General features: G+C 37.4%; 1 protein-coding gene and 1 non-coding gene across 2 annotated transcripts in view; one reads left to right on the top strand and one right to left on the bottom strand.

Annotated features, from left to right (window-relative positions):
* Positions 1 to 18,880, bottom strand: part of BCKDHB (branched chain keto acid dehydrogenase E1 subunit beta) — a 233,054-nt gene that overhangs the window by 34,479 nt on the left and 179,695 nt on the right. The gene's annotated exons all lie outside the window — the stretch shown is intronic.
* On the top strand, positions 3,887 to 3,962 carry TRNAV-CAC (transfer RNA valine (anticodon CAC)). The gene has a single exon. It is a non-coding gene; the product is annotated as a tRNA-Val (tRNA).

The following is an 18,880-nucleotide window of genomic DNA, read 5'->3' as shown; positions in this document are numbered from 1 at the left end:
TAAAGAACTTGAGAAAACTGATGTCTCGGTCCCACTCTCTACCCCCAGCCCAAACTCTCATTAATTACTCTAGGCTTGGTCAAGGCATAAGGTTTTGTACAACCCAGGGAGATTCTACTGTGCAACCAGGGTTGAGAACCAGCGCGCTGCTGACCAGACGCTACACGTGACAGTTGAATCACTGAAGTCAATGAGTTTTCCTCAGCTATCTCTACCTTAAACTGAACTGATGGGGGGAAACAGTCATCATATAGGAAAAGTAATATTTTTCTCACTATTAATCCCCTAATGTTGAAAAAAAAAGGAAAACAGCAAAATCTGTGTAGTACAGAGCTCTAGCAATATGGAGTTGAGTTGGGATGGCTAAAGTGTGAGAACACTGAGGGAAACAAACACTGAGAGATGTTATGTAAGGAAATACTGAAAGAGAAACCGACAAAGGTCAATTTGTATTATGTGTTCGCAAGCAACACAATATTTCAAAAGGCACTATTAGCAGAAAACAAATTAAAAAGGTAAGTTTCTGTAACTGAAATAAATAATGGTATTATTATAAACAGGCAGCTAATACTGAGCATACAAGGCGCCAATACTAAGCACTTGACTTGCTTAGTATTCTCATTGACCTTCATGAACCCTACGGCAGGGAAGACTCTTTGTTATCCTGATATTAGGATGAGGAAACTGAGGTTTACAGAGCTAAGCAACTAAATCAGATTGTGTGTGCCAGAGACAGTATCTGAAATCAGCCCTGTCCAATTCCCGAGCCTGAGGTCTTAATTGTTATATTCCTCTACAAGTTGTTATTGATTTAATTAAAAATCAGTTTAATTTTTTTAAACCCACAAGCAAATTAGGCTATATATATTTAAATCAAATTTACCAAGAACACTTTGAGCAATTACAGGACAGCAAGAACAAAAGACAAAGGCAAGTTTAGGCTAAGATGTCAAGTCCAAAACCACGCAAGTCACTCTCGGGATTCTCCGTCCATGTTTGCTGGTGATGATGGAGAAATCATCATTTTATACTGTTTTTGATTCATGCTGTTTTTATAACTTTAAAGTCCGCTCTATATGAAAATATTTCTCAATAACTCTGCTTTTCATTTCCACACAACCACAGGTCACTACCCCGAAGGCTCCTCTAATGGTGGCTAAGCAGATCCCAATTCCTAAGGAACCCATTTTCTTTTCAATCACATACACCACAGGCTAGCTTCCCTGGACTCAGAACAGGAGACGTGGTCAGCAAGGGAGAAATTACGGTAGTATTCCGCTAAGTGCTCATCTCTTAGCTGCTCAGTGATGCACACACGTATGCTCCAGACAGGGGTGCCCCGGTTTGGATTCCTCTTAAATGAATCCAAGAGGAAATGAATCCATTTCCTCTTAAATGAATGTTCCATGAAGGTAAGTATCACATTCCATTCATCATCAAATCTATTTGATATTCCCCAAATATCACAATATAAATGAAATGAGGTGAGAAAACCTGTTTAATTTCATGTTTGTATTTTCCTCCTGGAAATCTCAGATGTAACTGTTTCATTTACAATAATTGGGAGAGAAACAGAAAATCAGAAAAAAATTTTGTTTTGACTACTACTGCAAAATATATTATAGCTCCCAAGCATAGTAAACATTAGTTTACTGTTTCATATTAGGTGAGATACATTTGAGATGATAATACATCAGGGTAAAGAACTATTCTTCATTTAAGTGTAACCCCCCTTTTTATTTATTTATTTATTTATTTTTTACAGAGACAGAGAGTGAGTCAGAGAGAGGGATAGACAGGGATAGACAGAAACGGAGAGAGATGAGAAGCATCAACCATTAGTTTTTCATTGCGCATTGCAACACCTTAGTTGTTCATTGATTGCTTTCTCATATGTGCCTTGACCGTGGGCCTTCAGCAGACCGAGTAACCCCTTGCTGGAGCCAGTGACCTTGGGTTCAAGCTGGTGAGCTTTTCCTCAAACCAGATGAGCCCGCACTCAAGCTGGCGACCTCGGGGTCTCGAACCCGGGTCCTCTGCATCCTAGTCTGATGCTCCATCCACTGCGCCACTGCCTGGTCAGGCAAGTGTAACCCCTTTTTTAAAATTTAGGCAAACTTTGGTTCTTTGAAAGTTTTTGAGCATTCAGTAAGTTACAGTCATGTTAATAAAAAATATAAACATTTTTAGGTGTAAAAGAACTGCTAAGAGTCAGACACAGAGCTCTTATCAGGCTCACAGATTAGGAATCCAGCATCATCCTCACAACCATGTGGACATTAGTTCATCTATGTCTGTATGGGTTAAACCACCATGACCATTCCACAGGCACCTGTTCAGATAATCCTCCATGAAGAGAAACACAACTACAGAAACAGGGTTTTCCAGAAAAGGTTATTCAACAGAACTGGAAAAGATCCCAAGTTACAAGTCAGAAGATGCGTGGTTTACTGTTCTCTACGCTCCTTTGCATCCAGACATTTAAGGGTAGAAAATGTGTGTCACCTCCATCCACAGCTGATATTCTGCACCCATGGCAGACCTTACTAACTGATCTTGGCCCTCTTTTTTCCTGAGCTCAGCGTCCTTTTCAAATGACGCTAGGAGCTTCTCTCAAGTGTGACAGGAGTTGCAGGTAGGGTGAAAGTTGTTATCATCCCTAGATAACCCATATTATCTCATTTATTATCTGTTATAATCTTACCACTCCCATAAGGTAAGCTTGTTTAGGTCAGGATAGACTTTATCTTGGGTATATTGTCTGTCTCTGTATTTTTATTGGATTTTTATTAATTTCACACTTGCAGGGGCATATCAGAGATGAGAAGTATCTCTGAGATGTTATATTTTGTTTATATTTCAAAAATATGGTCAATATTGCATATGTATAAATAGTACAAGAAAATATTTGTTTATGTTCATTATAAAGCTAAAAGTTAGAAAATATCCGAGGACATATATGCTACTATTTATACATGATATTATAATTAATAAAGTTTTAAAGTGTAAATATATTCTATCAAATTTGGTAGGAAAAAGACATTATTTATAATGGTTTTATAAAAGTTGAAGTCTTGCTTTATTTAACAAACAAAAACACATGTGTTCACTTTGATATAACTTGCATTTTATTTTGCTCATTTGAGACTAAGGAGAAAGTGCTCATATTTGGTATATTTAAATTTAGCAATATATATTTAGCAATCTGCACAGTGTTTCCTATTTCATTAAAGATTCATAAGCAAATATAACATGTGGCTGATAAGCCAATCTCAAAAATGAACTAATTCTACCACTCTATTAATATTTTTAAAGAAGCTATGTTGAAGTTCACTTTAATTTAAAATTATAATTACTTTAATCAGAGTAAAAATTAATTTGTTTTAAATTATCATTCTCCAAATTATCTCACCAAATTTACAAACAATAAATACATAATTTTAAAGATGAGGTCATCTTCCTAATATAAGTTACACATTATAAAGTATCTTGTAGGAAACTGAGTTCCTAAACCTAAATTAAACACATTCCCTCATTGAGAAGTTGTATCCTCATGGCTTCACTACACAGCACTATGCAATACAACCAGAAGACTAGGTTCTTTCAACAAATACAGGCAACTCTAAACCCACAAATAAGTAAGAGAAAAGCCAGCTCAATCAAGGTATTTGTTGCATATAATGATGGCATTGAAGTGATGAGTAAGTCAAGACAGATCATGATTATAAATGGTGAAAGTGATACTTTTACAAAATTATTAAATATTTTCTGTATGTTGTATACCATTCTAAAAATTTAACATTATTAACTCATTCAAACCTCACAATGGGCAGGGAGTTGGGGACCATTAATGGAAAAACTGAGGACAGAGAGATAAGAAGTGTGGGCCCTGGCCGGTTAGCTCAGTGGTAGAGTGTTGGCCTCACGTGCAGGAGTCCCGGGTTCGATTCCCAGCCAGGGCACACAGGAGAAGCGCCCATCTGCTTCTCCATCGCTCCCCCTCTCCTTCATCTCTGTCTCTCTCTTCCCGTCCCGCAGCCAAAGCTCCACTGGAGCACTGAGGATGGCTCTGTGGCCTCTGCTTCAGGCGCTAGAATGGCTCTGGTTGCAACAGAGCGATATCTCAGATGGGCAGAGCATCGCCTCCTGGTGGGCATGCTGGGTAGATCCCGGTCAGGCGCATGCGGGAGTCTGTCTGACTGCCTCCCCGTTTCCAACTTCAGAAAAATACACACACACACAAAAAAAGAAGTGTGTGCAACAGCATACTCTTGGTAAGGTGTCAGCCAGTATCCTGATTCCTATTGGTTGTTTTGAAAAGCAAGAAGTGAGAAAGAAAAAAAAAATGCAGGCTGTGACATGTAATTCTTTTCCACATAAAAAAATTCTGCAAGCATAGCTCTTTCCATAAAGATTGAGTGAAAGCAGAAGAGTTCTCTGGTTAGCATGCTCATGCAATCTGCTGCCCCGTCCCAGCTGCCTCCGGACAACTTCTCCTGAATTCCCAAGGAGAAGTGAGGGCTTATCTAGTATGTATTCCCATTATAACACTCAGATGTGCAGACATAAACATATACATCAAAACCCACATCCTATACCATTGTAATGATCATACTGCATGCCTGACTATTACTCTTGTCAGCTTCATCAGGTTTTAGGAGTCCCAAACTGCTCTTTACAAAGAAAGGAGTAGGGGGTGATATGAGGGGTGGTGGATTACTGCCCAAACACCCACACTATTAGGACTTGACTGCCATTTTTACAAAGTATAGTGTATACTCTGACAAGCAAAATTGAGGAAAGTCGCAGGAAGGTAATTAGCAGGCTGATTGAGCACTCAGTGTATCAAGCATCTCAAGACAAGTCCTAGAGTTGCTGGAGGAAAGTAGAGGGAGAGATGTCCACAAATCCAGTCTATTAAATAGAAGAGAAACAGTCAGGTGGAGAAGCCCTGGTCTGGAGCCAGATGCACGGGGTTTTATGCTTTCAAAATGGCAATATCCTGGGTCCACTGTGATAACAAAGAGGGGTGGGTGGTCTCCTCCAAATCCTCAGAATAGTGTGGGGGGGGATCTCTACTCAGAAAAGAGGAGATTGTGGTAGGAAGAGTAATTGCCCTGAAAAATGCCTACGTTCTAATCCCCAGGAAGTGTGAATGTTACCTTTTCATGACAAAAGAAATTTTGCAGACATGATCAAGGGTCTTAAAATGAGGAAATTACCTGAGATTATTCAGGTGGGCCCAATCTAACTGCATGAACCCTTAAATTTGGAAACTCCCCAGCTGTGGTCAGTGAGAGGGAGGTGTGACCGTGGAAGGAGGCAAAGAGATGCAGTATGGCTGGCTTTGAAGATGGAGGACACGCCATGAACCAAGGAAAGCAAGCTGCCTCTAGAAGCTGGCAATGGCTAGGAGATCCTAGGGAGTCCTCTAGAAAGAAACTCAGCCCTAGGGACGCCTTAATTTGAGCCCAGTGAGACATGTCTCAGGCTCCAGACCTACAGAACTATAAACTAATAAATTTGTGCTGTGTTAAGCTACTAAGTTTATGGTAATTTGTTATGGCAACAATAGAAACTTAATATAGAAAACTTTAAATTCTAGGTCAATTCTGCTCCCTTAATGTGGAGGGGAAAACTGAAGTGGGGTGGTGGTGGTGATGGTGGTGATAGTGGTGATGGTGGTGGTGGTGGTGGTGGTGGTGGTGGTGGTGGTGATGGTGGTGGTGGTGGTGGTGATGATGGTGGTGGTGGTGGTGATGATGGTGATGATGGTGGTGGTGATGGTGGTGGTGGTGGTGGTGATGGTGGTGGTGGTGGTGGTGGTGGTGGTGGTGGTGGTGGTGGTGATGGTGGTGGTGGTGGTGGTGGTGGTGGTGGTGATGATGGTGGTGATGGTGGTGGTGGTGGTGGTGGTGGTGTGTGTGTTAAAATCTCCAGGCTGAAAGAAAGGTCACATCTGACTCGGACAGCTCAAGGAAGGCTGAATGGAATGGAAGGACAAATTTTAAAGAATTAGAGCAAGCACAGAGAGAATAAGAGAATGATTCATGTAAAAAGTTGATACAGTGAATCTTGTTTATCTTTGGAGAAATGCTGCTCTAATTCTAAACCCTGCCCCATGATTCTCCCTGGGAAGCCTGATTTGAATTCACTTAGAATGTCTAAAAGCAAACAAAATGAAGCCACACTGTACAGTGCTCTATCTAAATGGTGTCTGCCCTCCACTGCAAGCCAAGGTCAAGAGTAATCTGTGCTTGAGACAGGGAGGCGGTCTACAAAACATTCTGTAACAAAGTTCCCACCTAGGCTGCAGGGAAACAAAGCTAGCCACTGAGGGATTGATACAAATAAGATCATCTTCCTCTCCTTCTGCCAGTACTTCTAGGCAAAGAAAGCAGAAATCACAAGACAAAGTTAGTAGTACACAGCCCTGGCTGGTTGCCTCAGTAATGAAGCATCTGCCCGGCATGTGGATGTCTTGAGTTCGATTCCCTGTCAGGGAACACAGGAGAAGCACCCATCTGCTTCTCTACCCTTCCCCCTCTCCTTGCTTTCTATCTCTCTATTCCCCTCCTGCAGCCAAAGCTTCATTGGAGCAAAGTTGGCCTAGGTGCTGAGGACGGCTCCATGGCCTCTGCCTCAGATGCTAGAATGGCTCCAGTTGCAATGGTGCAAAGCCCCAGATGGGCAGAGCATCGCCCCCTAGTGAGCATGTCGGTGGATCTTGGTTGGGCACATGCAGGATTCTGTCTCTATGCCTCCCCGCTTCTCACTTCAGAAAAATACAAAAAAAAAAAAGTTAGTGGTACACAAAACACTGAATTTTAAGAGTTCATTGTAAGAAGTATCTTGATTTCATCATTTCTCAATTAAGAGTGAAATTAAATTAAAAAAAGAATGGACATAATAAACACATTAGCTTAAGTTGATACCAATCCTATCCTATAGTCATAAGGTATTCACTTAGCTCTTGTTGGGAAAAAAAGTTCTGATGGAAAGGAGCATACTTTAATCCTTGTAAAGATTTAGAATGAGCCTGACCTGCGGTGGCACAGTGGATAAAGTGCCAACCTGGAAATGCTGAGGTCGCCAGTTCGAAACCCTGGGCTTGCTGGTCAAGGCACATATGGGAGTTGATGCTTCCAGCTCCTCCCCCCTTCTCTCTCTCTCTGTCTCTCTTCTCTCTCTCTCTCTCTCTCTCTCTCTCTGTCTCTCCCTCTCCTCTCTAAAAAATGAATAAAAAAAAAAATAGCAACTTTAAAAAAAAAAAAAGATTTAGAATGACTATGTAATATGGAAAAAAGATGCAAAATGGGGGAGAAAGCCAGTTTTGTGTTAGTGTTTCACTGAGTATTTTGTCACACAATGATACAGAATTACTTTTATATACAAATTAAATCATTATGATTCAAGAAAAATATACGACAATCAAATATAGATTATGTTCTTAAAATGAGTAGACTCAATTAAAAATAACTCACTGGGGTTTATAAATGTTTTAACATCTGTTTTATAATTTAACTGTCAAACTAAATTATCCTAAACTTGAGACTGACTAACCAAGCCTACCAGTTATTTTTACTGTTTCAGAATCTTAAAATGATAGAACATGAATAAAAACCTCAGAAGTCACCCTAGTCCAAGAACTTGCCTGAAGAGATAAATATCCTGACAGAAACTTTAATTTATCATTTATTTTTTTCTTATAGAATCTTCTAGGGGAAAGTTTATGATCTAACTTGTGCAAAGGAAAAAAAAAAGAGAATGACATGGTCATTTATTGTGAATCTACTTTATGTCAGATATTTTGGTAGGTGCTTTACATATTTTTAAAGAATTTATTCTTCATATCGTCCCAGCAAAATACTACAAGCTACATCTTATAGATTAAAATTAAAAAAGGCAAAATACAGGATACTACTATTTTCTCCCTAACTAAAATAACTAAAACTCAATGTCTATGAGAACAAGTAAATATTTCAAAAACTTTTTAAATAAATGAATGAGGCTAAAGAAAATGTGAAACAAATAATAGATTAAATGCATTCTTGATATTCAAATTTACTGTCAATGATTTATAATTTTTAATAGTAGATCAAAAGAAATATTTTTTAAAATAATTAAACAGTAAGACAAATAATAGCAGGTACACAATAAATTATGTTAATTTGGATAAAATTATGAAAATTGTGTTTGTATACATACATATTTATATGTAAACGGTAAAGTAAAATTGACATTTTTTTTGTTTAAACTCAAGAGTACTCTTTAATATTGACATATTAAACAGTACAATATAATAATCTGGCACTAACTTTTATGTGTATAGTGAAAACACATTTAAATACATTCCATGTTAAAAATTAAGTTAGTTATATTTTCCTCTTTCATTTCTGATGAGGTTTGAAATGAATTCACAAACTAAATGGTGAACAACAGAAGACTATTTAAACTACTGGCACTTGATGGCTATTAAACAATATTTTTTTGTGTGTGTATTTTTCTTAAGTTGGAAACGGGGAGGCAGTCAGACTCCTGCATGCGCCTGACTGGGATCCACCGGGCATGCCCACCAGGGGGCGATGCTCTGCCCCTCTGGGGCATCGCTCTGTTGCATCCAGAGCCATTCTAGCGCCTGAGGCAGAGGCCACAGACCCATCCTCAGTGTCCGGGAAAACTGCTCCAATGGAGCCTCGGCTGCGGGAGGGGAAGAGAGACACAGAGAGGAAGGAGAGGGGGAAGGGTGGAGAAGCAGATGGGTGCTTCTCCTGTGTGCCCTGGCCAGGAATCAAACCTGGGACTCCCACATGCCAGGCTGATACTCTACCACTGACCCAACTGGCCAGGGCTTAAACAACATTTTTTAACATAATTAACAGTATGATATAATGCTCTTGATATGCTAAATGGGATAAAAAAGCAAAAGTAGAAAACAAAAACACTTACACAATGCATAATTGCACAAGTGTAAAAATAAAATGATACACATATACACATAGGTACATAGAAACAAATATGATAAGAAATAACTGGAGTGAAATCAGAGAAATGGCCCTGTGAGGAGTGCGACCGACAAATCTCACCAAAATTTCAACAAGTTCATCAACCAGAGACAGAAAAATCTATCCTTGGAGTGTCCGGGAGTTCCACACACTGAAGGCAAAGTGCTATTAACAAGACAACCCTCAGATGCCATTAAGAAAAAGGAAATCGAATATCATGGATACAAAAGATAGAGAAGTAGCACAGATAGATGTGGAAAAATCCATGGAGAAAAAATTTAATATATTGGAAACCTTGGAGCTAAATGACAGAGAATTTTAAATAGAAATCCTAAAAATACTCAGATATATACAGGAAAACACAGAAAGGCAATTTAGAGAGCTCAGAAAACAACTCAATGAACACAAAGAATATATGTCCAAGGAAATTGAAACTATAAAAACAAATCAAACAGAGATGAAAAACTCAATTCACGAGCTGAAAAACGAGGTAACAAGCTTAGCTAATACAACAGGCCAGACAGAAAGTAGGATTAGTGACATAGAAGACAAGCAACTTCAGGCACAACAGAGAGAAGAAGAGAGAGACTCAAAAATTTTTAAAAATGAGAAAGCCCTACAGGAATTGTCTGACTCCATCAAAAAGAATAACATAAGAATAATAGGTATATCAGAGGGAGAAGAGAGAGAAAATGGAATGGAGAACATACTCAAATAAATAATAGACGAGAACTTCCCAAGCCTGTGGAAAGAACTAAAGCCTCAAATTCAAGAAGTAAACAGAACACCGAGTTTTCTTAACCACAACAAACCTACTCCAAGGCACATCATAATGAAAATGGCAAAAACCAACGACAAAGAAAAAATTCTCAAGGCAGCCAGGGAAAATAAGAATACAACATATAAAGGAACACCTATTAGATTATCATCAGATTTCTCAGCAGAAACTCTACAAGCTAGAAGAGAGTGGACCCCAATATTTAAAGCCCTGAAAGAGAGGAATTATCAGCCAAGAATACTATACGCATCAAAGTTATCCTTCAAATAAAAAGGAGAAATAAAAACATTCGCAAAAACAGAAAAGATGAGGGAATTTATCATCAGAAAACCCCCACTCCAAAAAATACGAAACACGGTTTTTTAACCAGATTCAAAGAACAAAACAAAACAAAGCCACAAGTAAAAGCTCCACCAAGAACACAATAAAACCAAACTTAAACTGTGACAACAAAAGCAAAAAAAAAAGGGGGAGAGGATGGAGATTAACAGTAGCAAAGGACGATGAAGTGTAGAAACACTCATAAGATAGGGTATTACAATGAATATGGTAGGCACCCTTTTCATTACTTAATGGTAACCACCCTTGAAAAAACCACCACAGAAGCATGACTTAAAAAAGGTAGCAACAAAGGAAAGAAGTATGGAATACAAACAAACAAAAACAAATGATAGAAAAACAAAAGGGAAGAATCAAACAAGATACAAAACTAACAGAAAGCAATTTATAAAATGGCAATAGGGAACCCACAAGTGTCAATAATTACAATAAATGTAAATGGATTAAACTTACCAATAAAAAGACACAGAGTAGCAGAATGGATTAAAAAAGAAAATCGAACTATATGCTGCCTACAAGTAACGCATCTAAGCAACAAGGATAAAAACAAATTCAAAGGCGGGAAAACAATACTCCAAGCAAATAACATCCAAAAAAACAAAAACAAACAGGTGTAGCAATACTCATATCTAATAATGCTGACTACAAGACAAAACAAGTACTCAGAGACAAAAATGGTCATATCATAATGGTTAAGGGGATACTGAATCAAGAAGACATAACGATCCTTAATATATATGCACCAAACCAAGGAGCACTAAAATATATAAGATAGCTACTGATTGACCTAAAAACAAAAACTGACAAAAATACAATCATACTTGGAGACCTCAATACACCGCTGATGTCTCTAGATTGTTCATCCAAACAGAAAATCAATAAAGATATATTGGCCTTAAACGAAACACTAGAGCACCTGGATATGATAGACATCTACAGGATATTTCATCCCAAAGCGACAGAGTATACATTTTTCTCTAGTGTACATGGAATATTCTCAAGAATTGACCATATGTTGGGACACAAAAATAACATCAGCAAATTCAGAAAAATTGAAATTGTACCAAGCATATTTTCTGATCATAAAGCCTTGAAACTAGAATTCAACTGCAAAAAAAGAGGGGAAGAAAACACACAAAAATGTGGAAACTAAACAACATACTTTTAAAAAATGAATGGGTCAAAGAAGAAATAAGCGCAGAAATCAAAAGATATATACAGACAAATGAAAATGACAATACGACATATCAGAATCTCTGGGATGCAGCAAAAGCAGTAACAAGAGGGAAGTTCATATCACTTCAGGCCTATAAGAACAAACAAGAGAGAGCCCAAGTGAACCACTTAACTTCAGGAACTAGAAAAAGAAGAACAAAGACAATCCAAAACCAGCCGAAGAAAGGAAATAATAAAAATCAGAGTAGAAATAAATGAAATAGAGAACAGAAAAACTATAGAAAAAATTAATAAAACAAGGAGCTGGTTCTTTGAAAACATCAACAAAATTGACAAACCCTTGACAAGACTCACCAAGGAAAAAAGAGAAAGGACTCATATAAACAAAATCCAAAATGAAAGAGGAGAAATCACCACAGACATCATAGATATACAAAGAATTATTATAGAATACTATGAAAAACTATATGCCACCAAATTCAACAATCTAGAAGAAATGGATAAATTCCTAGAACAATACAACCTTCCTAGACTGAGTCATGAAGAAGCAGAAAGCCTAAACAGACCAATTAGCAGGGAGGAAATAGAAAAAACTATTAAAAACCTCTCCAAAAATAAAAGTCCAGGCCCAGACGGTTATACTAGTGAATTCTATCAAACATTCAAAGAAGACTTGGTTCCTATTCTACTCAAAGTCTTCCAAAAAATTGAAGAAGCAATACTTTCAAATACATTTTATGAGGCCAACATAACCCTCATACCAAAACCTGGCAAGGACGGCACAAAAAAGAAAATTTCAGACCAATATCTCTAATGAATACAGATGCTAAAATACTAAACAAAATACTAGCAAATCGAATACAACAACATATTAAAAAATAACACATCATGATCAAGTGGGATTCATCCCAGAATCAAGGATGGTTCAATATACATAAAACGATTAATGTAATACACCATATAAACAAAACAATGAACAAAAACCACATGATCTTATCAATAGATGCAGAAAAGGCATTCGGTAAAATACAACACAATTTTATGTTTAAGACTCTCAACAAAATGGGTATAGAAGGAAAATATCTCAACATGATAAAGGCCATATATGATAAACCATCAGCCAACATCATATTATATGGCATAAAACTGAGGACTTTCCACCTTAAATCAGGAACAAGACAGGCTGTCCTCTCTCTCCACTCTTATTTAACATGGTGCTAGAAGTTCTGGCCAGAGCAATCAGACAAGAGAAAGAAATAAAAGGCATCCATATCGGAAAGGAAGAAGTAAAGGTATCACTTTTTGCAGATGATATGATCCTATACATCGAAAACCCGAAGGACTCCAAAAAAGATTACTAGAAACAATAAACCAATACAGTAAGGTCGCAGGGTACAAAATTAACATACAAAAGTCCATAGCCTTTCTATATGCCAACAATGAAATATTAGAAAACGAACTCAAAAAAATAATCCCCTTCATGATTGCAACAAAAAAAATAAAATACATAGGATTAAACATAACAAAGAATGTAAAGGACCTATATAACGAAAACTACAAAGCATTGTTAAAGGAAATCGAAAAAGATACAATGAGATGAAAAAATATTCCTTGTTCTTGAATAGGAAGAATAAATATAATCAAAATGGCCATATTACCCAAAGCAATTTATAAATTTAATGCAATTCCCATCAAAATTCCTATGACATTTTTTAAAGAAATGGAACAAAAAATCATCAGATTTATATCGAACTATAAAAAAACCTCGAATAGCCAAAGCAATCCTAAGGAAAAAGAATGAAGCTGGGGACATTACAATACCTGACTTCAAACTATATTATAAGGCCATGACAATCAAAACAGCATGGTATTGGCAGAAAAATAGACACTCAGACCAATGGAACAGAATAGAAAGTCCAGAAATAAAACCACATATATATAGTCAAATAATTTTTGATAAAGGGGCCAACAACACACAATGGAGAAAAGAAAGTCTCTTCAACAAATGGTGCTGGGAAAACTGGAAAGCCACATGCAAAAGAATGAAACTCAACTACAGCTTGTCATCCTCTTGCACGAAAATTAATTCAAAATGGATCAAAGACCTAAATATAAGACCTGAAACAATAAAGTACATAGAAGAAGACATAGGTACTAAACTCATGGACCTGGGTTTTAAAGAACATTTTATGAATTTGACTCCAAAGGCAAGAGAAGTGAAGGCAAAGATAAATGAATGGGACTACATCAGACTAAGAAGCTTTAGCACAGTGAGAGAAACTAACAACAAAATAAACAGACAGCCAACTAAATGGGAAATGATATTTTCAAACAACAGCTCAGATAAGGGCCTAATATCCAAAATATGCAAAGAACTCATAAAACTCAACAACAAACAAGCAAACAATCCAATAAAAAAATGGGAAGAGGACATGAACAGACACTTCTCCCAGGAAGAAATACAAATGGCCAACAGATATATGAAAAGATGCTCATCTTCATTAGTTATTAGAGAAATGCAAATCAAAACTACAATGAGATACCACCTCACACCTGTTAGATTAGCTATTATCAACAAGACAGGTAATAGCAAATGTTGGAGAGGCTGTGGAGAAAAAGGAACCTTCATTCACTGTTGGTGGGACTGTAAAGTAGTACAACCATTATGGAAGAAAGTATGGTGGTTCCTCAAAGAACTGAAAATAGAACCTTATGACCCAGCAATCCCTCTAGTGGGTATATACCCCCAAAACTCAGAAACATTGATACGTAAAGACATATGTAGCCCCATGTTCATTGCAGCATTGTTCACAGTGGCCAAGACATGGAAACAAACAAAAAGTCCTTCAATAGAAGACTGGATAAAGAAGATGTGGCACATATACACTATGGAATACTACTCAGCCATAAGAAATGATGACATCGGATTATTTATAACAAAATGATGGGATCTTGATAACATTATATAGAGTGAAATAAGTAAATCAGAAAAAACAAGAACTACATGATTCCATACATTGGTGGGACATAAAAACGAGACTAAGAGACATGGACAAGAGTGTGGTGGTTACCGGGGGGGGGGGGGGGGGGGGGGGGGCGGGGGGGGGGGAGAGGGGCGGAGGGTGAGGGGCACAAAGAAAACTAGATAGAAGGTGACGGAGGACAATCTGACTTTGGGTGATGGGTATGCAACATAATTGAATGACAAGATAACCTGGACATGTGTTCTTTGAATATATGTACCCTGATTTATTGATGTCACCCCATTAACATTAATAAAAATTTATTTATTAAATAAAAAAAAAAGAAATAACCACTGGCCCTGACCAGTGGTTTGCTCAGTTGGTGAGAGCGTATCCCAATATGCCAAGGTTGCAAGTTTGATCCCTGGTCAGGGCACATACAAGAATTACCAATGAATGCGTAAATGGGTGGAAAAACTAATCATTGTCTCCCTCTCTTTCTCTCTATCACAAAAAGAAAATCAATAAAAAAAAAGGAACCTCTGCTTTATGAACCTTATAGTTTTTTCCTCCCTCCCTCCCTTCCTTCCTTCTTTCCTCTTTCCCTCCCTCCCTCCTTCCTTTCTTCTTTCTCTCTCTCTCTCTCTCTCTCTGTTTTTTGCAAGAGAGAAAGACAGACAGACAGACAGGAACAGACAGGAAGGGAAGGGAGAGAGATGAGAAGCATCAGTTCTTCGTTTGCAGCACCTTAGTTGTTTATTGATTGCTTTCTCATATGTACCTTGACGGGGGGGGGGGGGGGCAGACAGCCAAGCCAGTGACCTTGGTGTCATGCCTATGATCCCACGCTCAGCCAGATGAGTTGTGCTCAAATTGGTGACCTTGGGGTTTTGAACCTGGGTCCTCAACATCCCAGGCCAATGCTCTATCCACTGCACCACAACCTGGTCAGGCTGAACCTTATAGTGTAACCTCTTATTTTTCCAATTTTGCTTATCTTATTCTACTTTATATTAATTTGTATATTTATTTTATTTTTCATTAGACTGTAAGTTTTGGGGGGCCATGTCTTAGTTTCACTTGTAGAGACCTTTGCTGTATTTGTTCAAAAATTTTTGCTAGATTAAACAGAATGAAGTGTCAGGTAGTCTATGATTTTACTTTGAAAATAAAGTCTATATTTTTAAAGATTTTTTTTGGAGTCACATTTACAGTGTTATATAGTCTGAAATACATCTGGATACAATTCTATTCCAATGGAGTATCTCTGATTTCAAAAAGAAATTCTACTCCATTGTGATGTGTATGCTTCACATTCTGCTAGAAGAATGAGACAGTGGGGACTAACAAATGTCAGCGTGGACATTTAGACCATCTGTATTAAAATAAAATATGCCTAATATGAATACAAAAAGTTAAGTTTTCTAAATGATATTTTGTAGTTTTGTGACCCTTTTAAGATTGATATTTTTCATTAAAAGGTATTTTTGTAATCATTAATGGACACATTTGAAAAGTTAAGTTTCAACTGACTGAAAATTTAAGAGGTCTACTCCTTTTGTGCTGTGTGTGAAAAAAATTTAACACAAAATTATTAGCACAGAACACTACAGAAAGAGGATAGGGGCATTTAATACCAATACAGTCCAATATTAGAATATGCAAGAGAGAAAAGAAACAATTCGCTGTATTCCTATTATGCATGTGGCAATGCACTAGGCACTCTGCATATATTAAATTATCTCATGTAATCCTATATGTAAGATTGGTTATCCCCATTTTACAGATAAGGAAATTGAGATTTATAAAGGAATATAACTTTTCTACGTAAACAGATGTATTACATAATGCAATCTAATCTCAGTCTGTCTAATTAATAAAGACTTTTTCGCCAAGGCCATTATGCCTCTTGTGAAAAAAAAAGTCGGTGGTAAAGACTAGTTGAAGGGCTGAAAAGCTACAAGTAATGTAACCTGAATGACAAGAGAGGCTTGAAGACCAAGGTTGTGCATCTTCAAGGGTAGAGAACAAAGTTTCCTGAACAAATCTTAGATGGGCTGGAGCTTGGCCTGATGAGGAATGCTTCCGGAAACTGATTCATCTCACTCAGTCTCATGGCAAACATCACTCCGGAACGCGTGTGGTTTACCTGTGCCAGCCACGGACGCTGATTAGAGGGCAGATTTAGGGCCAGGCTCCAGCAGGAGAACCTCCAGCAGGCATGGAGCCAGCGTCCTGGAGGAAGCTGGGGTCGGGACAAAGGGAGCGTTTATGCTGATGTCAATCCACGGAGGCACAATTCCTCGGGAAAATGCAAAGCTATGCTTTTCTGTGAAAGAATGTGTCATCACCTGAGTCATTTGTTTCCATAAATTTCTGTAGCATTTCCATTAATGAAAATAAATGTTTTATCTATCTGATGGTGTCTTTCCACCAACAAATACCCTGTTGTCACAACCTTGCCCAGGTTATTAAATAGCTTCTTCCTATGAATGGAATCCCAGTCCACCAGCCCTGGCTGGCACGTGTGCTTCCGGGCTGAAGACACTTGCACTCATTCTTCAGATCTCAGAGAAAATCCTAAGCTCTTCATGAGTCTTCCGGACTGATTTTCTTAGGCGCATTCAGGCATCCTTCCTATGTGTTTAGATTGTATTACGCATGTTCTCATTGTACTGGTTTCTCAGTAATCACATGCTCACTGACAAATGTCTCTCCCCACTAAAATGCTACCTTCGACCTGACCACTCTTTAATCCTCAGTCTATGGTACAGTAGGTGCAGTATTCATTTGTCAATTAAACCTGCTATTTGTTGAATTTATCACTTAAGATATATATTGATACCTACCAGCAATTTAACATTGAACTTAACCTAATACAAAGTATTTTCAAAATATAACTCAAGGATGAAAGCATTTTTAGAAAAAGAATAATCACATAAAGAAAAACAAAAACAAAAAAACCAGTAATAGCTAATACTTCCTGAGTACTGGGTGCCCTAGTTGTACATGTATTAATTCATTTCATCTTCACAGTAGCATTTTGCAGAATGTACTATTTCCCACATTTTCCAGACGAGAAAACTGAAGCAGAGGCAGATTAAAAAACTGCCCAGGTTCGCACAGCAAGTAAGGGGTGGGGCTGGGACTCGAATCCCGGCAGTCTGTCTCTAGAGTAGTTTCTCTTAACCACTGCCAGTCCTAACCCTCCTTGTGTTAGCAATTTCTCTTTCATTTAGTCCATGAAAGCAGTTCTTTGAGGCAGGAGGAATATACTAGCAGGACATGTCAAGTTGAACCAACTTGATCTGATCTCTTGGCTCTGCCTGTGGTTGAGTGGCAGGGTGGGAGCCATCCCCTGCTGGGTTGAGTGTTCTGTGACAATGAGACAACTGATGTCAAAGTTATCTACATGTGCGCTGCTCCCACCACGTCAACATGTAGCACATTACCTCTCACCTAGCCCTTCCTGTTTCTAGTATTCTATAACATTTTAGAATCAGCCTGCCAAGTTTCAAGAATAACACCTGCTTGGACTTTGTTTAAAGTTGGACTGAATCCAATTTACTATTGTGGTGAATCTCCCTATCTATGAACCTAGTCTTTTTTTTTTTAATCATTAAAGAATGTTTTTCTTATAATTTTAAGTTTTGTAATTTTTCCTTAAAGGTCTCAAATGATTTTTAAAGATTATTCCCCCATATCTTGTCATATTGTGCTAGCTTCTGATTTTAAAAGTAGTACTTCCAACATTTACTATTAAATATAATGTTTGTTGTAGGTTTTTGGTAGATAACCTTTATCGGGTAAAGAAAGTTACTAATTTGCTAAGGAAGCTTTTCTTCTTTTAATGATAAGCAGGTACTAATAATTATTGAATGTTTTTTCTGCAATCACTGAAATGATTATATAATTTTTCTTCTTTTACTCAGCTAATATAATGAATTACATTAATAGACTGTCTATTGTTAAACTGCCATTCCCAAAAGAAACTTGGCTTGGTCTTATTTTTATTATTATTATTATTATTTTTTTGAAAGAGACGGGAACAGTTCAATGTGCCCTCACATGGGAATCGAACTGGCAACCTTCATGCCAGGACAATGCTCTAGCCATTGACTTTGTTTTGAATTCATTTCTGAATTAAGTTTGCTATGAGAACTTTGCATCTAAATTTATGAGTGAGATTGGCCTACATTTTCCTGTTTTTGAATTTTCCTTGTATGGTTTTGAAGTTATACTAACTTCATAAAATTAGATGGGCTAGTTCTCTCTTTTGTTTTTTGGATGAGTTTGTATATTAAACACTGAACTCCAGAAAAGCTTATTTATAAAATAAATTAGGCCCGAAGCTTATTTAGAAAATAAGTTACTGCTTTAACTGCTTATATACTATAAGAAGATTTTAGTTTTTCTTGGGCAAACTTTGGTAGTTTTTATTGTTCTAAGAAGGTCAGAACTACACATTTAATTAACATTTACAAAATTAAATTGAGTTTGGGGAGACATAAGAGAACAAAAATTTGTAGCAAACTCACTAAATAAGATCCAGAAATTCAAAATACAAAATGCAGATTGGTAAAGAATATTAACAATCTTTACCCCACCAAAGACAACAA

Source organism: Saccopteryx bilineata, chromosome 1 (genome assembly GCF_036850765.1).
Source record: "Saccopteryx bilineata isolate mSacBil1 chromosome 1, mSacBil1_pri_phased_curated, whole genome shotgun sequence".
In the NCBI taxonomy this organism is placed as follows: domain Eukaryota; kingdom Metazoa; phylum Chordata; class Mammalia; order Chiroptera; family Emballonuridae; genus Saccopteryx; species Saccopteryx bilineata.
This window is presented reverse-complemented; position numbering and strand designations above follow the sequence as displayed.